Here is a 10,600-nt window from a genome sequence, read left to right on the forward strand (position 1 = left end):
GTCATTAATACATGTTTATTTTCCTAGTTTACCCTTATTATTCTTGATAATTCCCTTTTCATTATCTGTGCACAATAAATACAACTGCACTAAATTTTAAAAAAAATATACCAACCCATTCTCATTATATAGACTTCCCTTTGTTTATTTCAAATTTAGTTGCCTCTAAATATTTTGATATACTTTACATTACATTTTTAAAATTTTAAAATATCCCTCCATTGTTTCATCTTATACAATATATATAGGTGTGTATGTATAACAAGAGTAAACACCACTTCATCATGTACATCTCCAAATCATATACTCACAATATATGAACAAAAATCATATGCTCACAACATGGGCAGTAATAATAATTTATGATCATAATTTGTCACTGAGTTTATCTGAAGGTGTTCCAGATGAAGAAGCCACAACCGAGGAGATTGAAAGCTCCAAATTTACAAGTATTTTATATCAATTAGTTTGTATGGTGAATTAGGCTTATGTTTTGGTTTATGATATTATTATTTATTTATTTTCCTGTTTATATTTTATATAGTTACTTTGATGTTCCAAACAATTTTTCATGAAAGCAATTTTTTACTCAACAGCATCACTAGTCATTCTCTTCTCACAATATAATCATAACTTCTTTATAAATTATCATTATATACATTATAAGATGTTATTGATAATGATAAGCAAAGTAAATTTTCAGTATTATATAATTATAGAATAATATAATCCAATAACTATTTTGTATATGTATTTTTTATTCAAATAATAATGAATTTTATTTAATTTTAATAACTTATCTTGCACAGATTTATTTCACTTAATTTTTCTAACTATATGTATTAAAATATGTGTTTATATATGTATATATAAACATTAAGTTCATCAATTATTTTTTATATTTATTTCCACTCCCACATATTTATTTATGTACATTATAATTACATATTTTAGTAAATATTATAATAAATATTTTTTTTCATGATTGAAATATATTTTTATTGTAAGAAGAAAAACGTAATATAATAAATCAAATATGTTTTTTACAGAAGTACTTTCTCGTACCGAAACGCAAACCTCCGACGAGCGTCTTTCATACAAAAAGCTTATTATCTATCCGAAAGACACGAGTATGTCTCTGAAAGTTTAGACAATAATAACTTAATGTCCGAAAAGAAAGCGCCCAAACTTGTAATACCACGCTACTTGAAACAAATACGATCCATTAATAAATGAGAAAATAATAATAAGTTTAATTATTAAAATCAATATATTTTTTAAAAGATGGTAAAGTGGATGAATAGATAAATAAAAATATTTTGTCAAAAAATAAAAATATATATAAAGAGAAAAACAAAAAAAAATATCTAACCAACAGGAGACCCACTGCCTAGATATATAACAAGCTAAATAATTACTAAGAATATAATTATAATATAGGTCTTAAAATATAGAATGAATAGCACTTTGCACCCGTTAACTTTGGTCGCTTTTGCGATTTGGTCTCGAACTTTAAATCTCTAATCTTCAAAAAAATATTTAAAATTTTAAGTGACAAATAAATATAATAAACGAGCCAACAAAATGGAACCAAATTGCCGTTTACTAGGCCAAGAATCTACCACATCAATCATGGCCACCCATAAATGGTACAAACAAGTAATTATACACTCGTTTACATATTGCATTTAACTCTAATCAATGAGGATTAAAGCATTTAGAGCATATATTTATTAGCAATTACTCGAGAAATAAAATAAAAATCAAAATCAGCAAAATCAAGCGAGTCAACTTCCCATTTAAAATAACTAAACATTTAAGTCATCATCTACTACTATTAAATCCAATTCAATAAAATAAAGGTGTTGGCAAGAAACGTACCAATTCTACAAAACAAAACCTCTAATGATGCAAAAACAATATTCAATAATATTCTATATCAAAATCACACTAAGTGATAGCACCATCTCATCATCACCGACATTAATAAATAAATGTTTGGTAGTGATATTTTTCAATTTTTTTTTATATTTTTGGATGTGTGTGTGTATATATATAATGATATATATATATATATGCGATTCTGTTAAGGAATAGTGTTAATGGAAAACTCAAAATACACCACAAGAGAGTTTGCTTCAATTTTTTATGTCTCAATGCGTACTATTCAAAGAATTAGGAAAAGATCAAAGGAGAACATTGAAAATGGAGTTGTTAATGTATCTCATCGAAATACAAAAAATTGTGAACGTAAGTGCATACAAATTGATTTAGTGCAGTTACGAAACATACCACTCCAACAAAGAACATCTGTGCGGGCTGCAACAAGTGCTATGAAAGTTAGTCCATCACTAATTTATAGCAACTTCAGGTATAGAAATATCGGAAAACATACTAACCCACTAAAACTTGTACTAACAGATGAAAACAAAAGGGCTAGAGTACATTTAAGAGTATGTACACTGATGAGAAGTGGTTTAAGATGAAAAGGAAAAATGATAAATGTTATCTTTTTCCAAATGAGGAGGATCCCTACCGGACATGTAAAAGTAAAAATATTATTTCAAAAGTAATGTTTTTTGTTGCTTCAAAAGTAATGTTTCTTGTTGCTATAGCTCGTCCACATTTTGATGTTGAAGGTAAGGAAATATATTCGGGAAAGATTGGCATATTTCCATTTATCACCAAGTTACCAGTGTAAAAGAAGTAGTGTTAACAAGGTTGCATGGACCATGAAAACTAGAGCTATGACTTCAGTGAAAAGAGCCACAATAAGGTCAGTTCTTATCAATAATGTGGTGCCATCTATCTTAGGAAAATGGCCAAGCGAAGATGCTAAATCTATCATCTATATTCAACAAGACAAGATAATACATGTGACAGTCCAAGAATCCGGGGGTCTGGATTCTGACGTCACCACACAGAACCATTTTAAATCACTTTTGAAAACCTGTATTTTTTAAAAGGTAATAAAAATTTCAAAGGATTTAAAGCTCGAAGACTTTAATAAAAGATTTAAAGAAAACACTTTAACCCCCTAAAAACAGGATCGCATCCCGGTTACAGCATTGAAATTAGAATCAACCATTATCAATAAACAGTGTCTTACAATCTCAGATCATCTTCGATAAGAAGAATCACTGTCAATCTATTCCAATTATGACTTACAACTGAATCTCATCAATACATCTAGAACCAACCTTGACAATCTCCCTGGACATTCCACTTGTCCTCTGGATATTCTATAACTCTGACTCCTTGCTTAGCCTTAGCCATACTCGCAATCTCAATCAAGCAATTCATCTCTAAGCTTTTCTGAAATGGTTAAAAAGGAATAGCAAGGGTGAGCAACAACGCTCAGCAAGTATATATAAGCAACAATAGTCCTGAAATATCTTGTCAGGGTTCACAAGTTCAGGATATGTAATTGAAAACTTCACAATTCTTATCAGCAATTGAAATCAGAATTCAAACTTACAGAAGAATTGTCGAATTGGATTCATCACATTTTTACTTAAACACCAAAGGTTAGGCTGCTGATCAGTCACGCACTAACCCCGAACATGGCGCGCAGCCCTGTTCTCTATACTGGATCCAAGGCACACATTGGCCTATAATTGACCACGAATCTGGTCTGACCACTAATCTGGTCCACATATTTTATAAAAACTAATCTAATTCTAACAATTTAAATCAATAGACAATTCAATCAACAGAACAGAATCATAATCATTATCAACAACGGAAATATTCCAAATCAACTTTTGAAAATCAACATTTCATAAACCACAGTCTGTCTTTTGAAAATCATAGTTCAGGAAATTCCTAACTATTCAGTATCCTCCATTATCGGCTAAGCAACCGAATACTTGTAGTAGAAATTGAGAGTAATTAGGTGTCTGGCTTTTCAAAACTCGGAAGAAGAAAACAATCATGGGTTTCATTCTCAGAAATAAGAGTTTGTTTGAGAAGGGTTTCAGTATAAACAATATCATAATCTTGACAGAATAATAAGAACATGCAATATATATATGAGGAAGGATTTAAGAAAACTTTCCTTAAATCCGATTCCACACACAACTTAATCTTATCTTTCTATCTCACAATCTATGCATATCATAACCTCCCGTCCATCTCTGGATATACTCTATTCGTAATACGGCTTTGCAACATCGTTTGACCTTCTGAACGTCTTCGATCGTATACGTCTCGTCCAAATCCTTTACGAGAATAAAATACTACCATAATCACTAAACAATCTATTGATTCTTATATCTACTAATCAAACTCGGTATCATAACCTATCGCATATACATACCATGTATATCGATAACATTCAACACATAATCAGATATCAACCTATATAATGTCTATGCACTTATCAGATATCACTTAACATATAATCATGCTTTGACTCTATCATATAGTCATGTCATATCCCACATATCATATTACAATTTAGTAATCATATAAATCCTATCGAAACTTCGACAGCGCCTCGTCTATTTATAAGACTATCCATTTGTTAACCTATTTCAACCAACAACCAATCAATCAAATCAAATTCCTGTAATCCACATATTCTTATTCAACATTAATCAAGACAAGATGCTATGTCTCCCAAATCATTTATCATGTTAGAAATGAACATGTATTTCACGTAATCATCACTATACGGCATATAGATCACATATAGTCACATTATGCATTTTAAACAATATGTATACACATTGGAAACTCAACTATATTGTTACCTCATATTAAAATAGACTTTAAAATCTTTTATCTCTTTTTCGTTTCGCTCCATTCCGACTTACGGATCAAAAGTTATGAACAAAACAGTTTTCTAACTCCCTATCGACATATAACATATCACACAGACAGCAGACAACACATTGAACATGAAGTTTCCCGTCCCAATTAATGTCAAATCAAATCTCAGCTTAAAAATGATTTTTCGGGAATTTTCTTGAATTTCTAGACATTTTTCGGAATTAAAACGGGTAAAAGAATCCATTTTTTGAATAGATAATCAAGTCCGATTGCTCAAGATCGGATCCAAGATTATTTGAAATCAATTAACGAGCCTTGAACATATTTTAGAAAAATAATCCAAAGCTCGAAACTATCTTCCAGAATTTTCAAATCAAAAGGAACAATTAAATCTAATTAATTAATCAATTAAAATCAATTAATAACTAATTAAAATAATTAATCAATTAATATTCAAATTAATTGACCAATTAAAGTAATTAATTACTAATTAAAATTAATTAACAAACTAATTTAGATTTATTTTTTTAAATAAAGGAATAATTAAAAACTATTTTTGAAAATTAAAATAATTAAATAAAACAATTTTAGAAAATTAAATCAGAAAGGTTTATTTTGTAAACTTTCAAAACTTTGTCGCAAGGTTTGAACTGCAACTTTCAAAAGTTACAGGGGTATTTTTGTAAGTTTTAAAACCTGGGTATCTTCACTTCATCACCTTCACAACTCTGGGGACCAAACAACACTTTCGCCGTCGCCTCCCCCCGACTTGTCGGAAAACGGCGTCGGCAACGCCACAGAGCCCAGAACTCGCTCATATGGTGCAGATATGATCCTCACAACCCTAGCATATGCTTGGAATAATCAAAAGACGAGCCGTCTAGCCGGAAAAGCTTGGAGAAAGTTCGCCGCCGGCGAGCTTCTCCAGATTCCAGCGGCTCAATCATCAACCCTCCACCCAAACTAATTACACGAACATATTCCTTTTGAAATTCTCGTTCTAGTGGTATAACCCACAATAGCCCAGATGTAGTGAATCGAAAATCCGGCCAAAACATTCAAGAACACACGAAAAACACCAAGAACACGTATTCACAGAATCAAACCCACGTTTATATATGATTCCGAACTCGAAATCCAACATATAATATATGAAAACGAATGGCAGGAGACGCTCTACAACATGGAATCATCAAAACGATCAAACAATCACCTTTGCAAAAATTCATATTTTAAACCATATAAATTCGAATTTTAAAAGCTTAATCAGTAACAACCTGTGATTCTGCACTGATATGGATGATTACAATAGATTCTACACGTCGAGAGCTTCATTTTGACTATTTATACGCCTCCATCGGATTCCAATAACGCCTTCAAATCCTCGTTTGATTGCGAAGAATATTCATGGAATATGCTTCACGTATTTCGAGACAACCAGATAATTATTAACTTAAAAGATATTCACAAAATCGTGCCGGATCATTTACGGGACAAACCGTACTCCAGATTGAAAAAGTTAAAACACAAGAAATGCTCAGAATGTCCCAAATAGCCTAATGGCGAAATTTTCCCGAACGCTCGTGGGGTTTAAAATGCTAAATAACTATTTTAATATAATTAATACTTAAACGAAATTAAATCCATAAATCGATTATAAAATCACGTAGCAATCAAAAAATCGATATGAACATATCTAAATAAACTATATTTTATCCTGATCATATAGAAATTGAAATATCTCAAATCTGAACACAGATGAGAAGTCAATTTAATAAACCAGATAACACAAACCTCACAAATATTCATATAAATATCACATGCTATTCATAAATTATCAGGAACATACCCAAATGTTCCATATTTTATTCTGAAAATATGAAAATTGAAAACTCGTGATTGCAACATATAAAAGCAATCAAAATAGAAAACCAGTTATCATATAATTTACCAAATATTCATATAATATTCATAAATGTCCATAACTAATTACACAACCATTACACACGTAACACTTAATCATGTAATACATACATTCACATATCAACCATCTAACTTGGCATAACAAACCTCTGTATTTTCAGTAATAATATTTGAAATGAGTTTTGAAAGGACATTCATATATCCATATATAAATCATTTGAAAATATCCAAATAACATATGACTCATTCTTATAATAGCAATAATTAAACTCACAGTTCTGGCACGTATAAATAACAATTACAGAAAATCAATTTACACCAAAATTCATGCAATATTCACATTTAATTATCATAACTAATTAAACTCACAATTCCACATGCAACACTTAGCCATGTAACAATTATACTCACATACCAATCTTTTAAATCTTCAAAATCAATTATATGAAATATAGTTTTGAAAAGACAACCCTGTATTGATAACACAATAACCTGGAATTCAAATATACCATTTTGAAAAACTGGAATAAAATATTGCACTTTATTCCTTCCTTTCTAAGAAAATTGCTTTCATAACAATAGACGAATTTTGAAAAAATCCAGGTCGTTAAAATATACGAAATCACAAAAGAAGGAGGATGCATAATCCGTTAAACCTTATAATTCCACATCACAATTATACTCATACTACACAGACCATTCATCTTATCAGAAAATCAATTAAAGCCAATAATAATATTCAAAAACTTATTTCTATATTAATAAACTAATTCTGAAAATCTGGGATATTACAATGCAAAAACTCACATTGATCCTAATGATAAAGAGTTGTGTGAACCAGTGCAGCAAAGTGGTCCTGACATCAAAATAAGATGTCAACCAGCAAATTCTCCTGATTTGAACGTGTTGGACCTTGGTTTCTTAAGGGTCATCAATTTTTTGAAGTATCAGGAAGCTCTAAGAACAATTGAGGAGCTTGTTTGTGCTTGTGAAAAAGCTTACCAAAATTTTTCAAGTGGATTGTCTAATAGAATTTTTTTAACTCTAAAATCATGCGTGAAGGCTATAATGGAGGTTAGGGTCTGCAATAATTATAAACTTCCACATATGAATAAATCTGTTTTGGAGAAATCAGGACAATTACCTAGTCAACTAAAATGTGATTCATAATTCTACAAAGATGTCATGATTGATTTGATTCTTGGGATGTAATCACTATTTGGTGGTAATTATATTTTTGTGTTAGAATATTTTTATTTTCCTAGTTTAAATATTAAATATGGTTTTTATATTGAGTTGTGTAATAGATTAATTTCTAATATAATTAAATGAACCACTGGACAGTTTTAATATTATAAAAAGATAAATATCCGAAAGGATATTTAGTAAAGAAAAGAATACTAATATGTAAAGCATAATGTAACGTAAATATAATTATGATAACTCAACACAACAAAAGACAGGAAACAATACGTAAGTATAATACAGGAATCTACAGGTTGGAGATTCAATACGAACAGACAAAGACAATCAAGATATCTGAGACGAGCATCAGTCCACTGGAAGAAGTTCATTTAACATGTTCAAGCCTCAGTGTAGAATAAAGCACAACCAGTTTCTGCTATCAAGATTGCCTGAAGATCAAGTATCAAAGACCAGAAGATTCCAGTATATTTAATTTGATTATTTATAATCAAATTCATCGAAGCAACATCTAACCCGGAATGACTGATCAAGTATATCATCAAGCAAAAGAATTCAAGGAATTATTTCAATTCGAGTCGTTCGTGAACCAGACCAGTGCACAGACAGTCAGGACATACGAAAGTATTCAGTGGATTCGATCAACGAATTAATTGATTAAGTCAATCGAGCTGTTCCAGTTGGATCAACAAAGAATTGAATTTATATTTAGTTATATATATATATATATATATATATATATATATATGTATATACTATTAATTGGAATTTACTTGAATTAATAATAATTCAAGAAATTCATAAAACAATTAATGATATATATATATATATATACATATCTATCAATATAAATTACAAATGGATCACTACTAGAAAAACTGTGATAGACATCGGTCTTTTAACATCATTCCTAATACGGCCGATGTAAAAATGTTTTATGACATCATTTTATATAATAATGATGTTTTTATGATTTTAAGACATCGTTTTCCAACTCAAATGATATCTTAAATTCATTTACAAAAAACATATACACGGGTGCCCAATCTCTTTCTCCCCCTTTCACCAATTACTTCATACCTTTCAAAAATTTTAAATACTCCCCCGTCAAAATCTTTCTGCCTTTCAAAGCAAATACAAAAACATAAAAAAACACAAACTAAACATAACAAAAACACAAACCCATCTTGCTCTCATCTTTCTATCCAATATTCCCCAATCAAAACTCAAGAACCCTAATTTCCGACGAGCAAATTAGCTGTATCAAGTCGGCAGAAGGAGGGTCATAGCTCGAGTATTTAGGTTCCACTTAGACTCTCCCCTTTTATACCTCGTTTTCTCCGAAGAAACCCTAACCTGTAAATTAACAGCTCAGCTCCAATTGTTTCTTCCGCTTGGTTTGTTGATGAACGTTGCGATTCATTCATTTTATTCAATTAGTAAGTAACTGTTTCCCTAATTTTATACTATTCTTACTAGTCTACTTTTTTCAACAGATCCATAACCTGGAATCAACGGATATAGCACACTTGCTCTGATAATTTCCCCTTCGGATCAAATTTGTAATGGGTTAGTGTAATTTCGGTGTTTTTGTATGTATATATACTAAAGATTTGATTAATCAGTTAACTTTTGGTGTCTAAACTATGTATATGTATTTTAGTTGAATTTTAAATTCGCTTTTTCATTTAGTCTAGTTATGGAAGCAAGAAGCTCAAGTTTCTTAAAGTATTTCTAGTAATTTTATATATTTCGATTTGTGAATATGATTGATTTAAGTGGATTTAGTGATTAAATTTGTTTATATGGGCTCTGTTGATTGTGCCTTATGTTGTTTCCGAGTTGCGAGGTTGATAAAATTACATCTACACAGATTTTTAGCAAGGAGACAACTGTATTGCAAATTGGTTAATTTGTTATTCATTCTCCCTGTCAATAAATTGATTATGTAAAATGTTATCCACTTTGGTGTAATAATTAGAGGAATACAGTTTTCATAATTGTCTTGTATAGTTTCTCTATGGTAAAAATCTGGGACTAGTTGTTGATGTGTATGTCTTGTGTGTAAAGATCTGTTATGTTTAGAAGTGGCTTACATTAGTAGTAATTTGTTTTTCTTGGGCGCGACCACTATCATCATACTACTTTTCTTGTCTTATCTATTTTTACAGTGTGCGAAGGCTTGCGACAGATTTCCTCTCAAACTACATAATGGCAAGGTACACGTATGTCTCTGTGCAGACTCTACCTCTTCCTATAATACCAGTCCTCATTCACTCTTTAGTTCAAGTGATTGTTTAATTTATATTCAAGCACTTTAATTGTCATAATGTAGCGTGCTTTGACATTGATCTTTGTGGAGACCAAGAGGGGAGTTGATTTAATGGAAAGCTGGTTATACAGAAATGGCTTTTTAGCAACAACAATACACGGTGACAAAGACAAGATGGTAAGTGCAACTTTGTTGTCTTGAATTTTCAAAGTTTGATGCTCTTTCTCTGTCTTGATATGTAAATATACAACTTCACATTGGAAGCTGCTACATTGTAATAACTTTATTAGCTTATTGTGAATTTGAATATCTTTTTAATTCTACAATTATTGTGATATTATCTGAAGTTTTCCTTCATGTTGTGGTGTGATATACTTTTTGATGACTAAAGGAGAGGGAACGTGCCTTGAGATTTTTCAAAACTGGAGT

This window comes from Daucus carota, chromosome 1 (genome assembly GCF_001625215.2).
Source record: "Daucus carota subsp. sativus chromosome 1, DH1 v3.0, whole genome shotgun sequence".
NCBI classification, from domain to species: Eukaryota; Viridiplantae; Streptophyta; class Magnoliopsida; order Apiales; family Apiaceae; genus Daucus; species Daucus carota.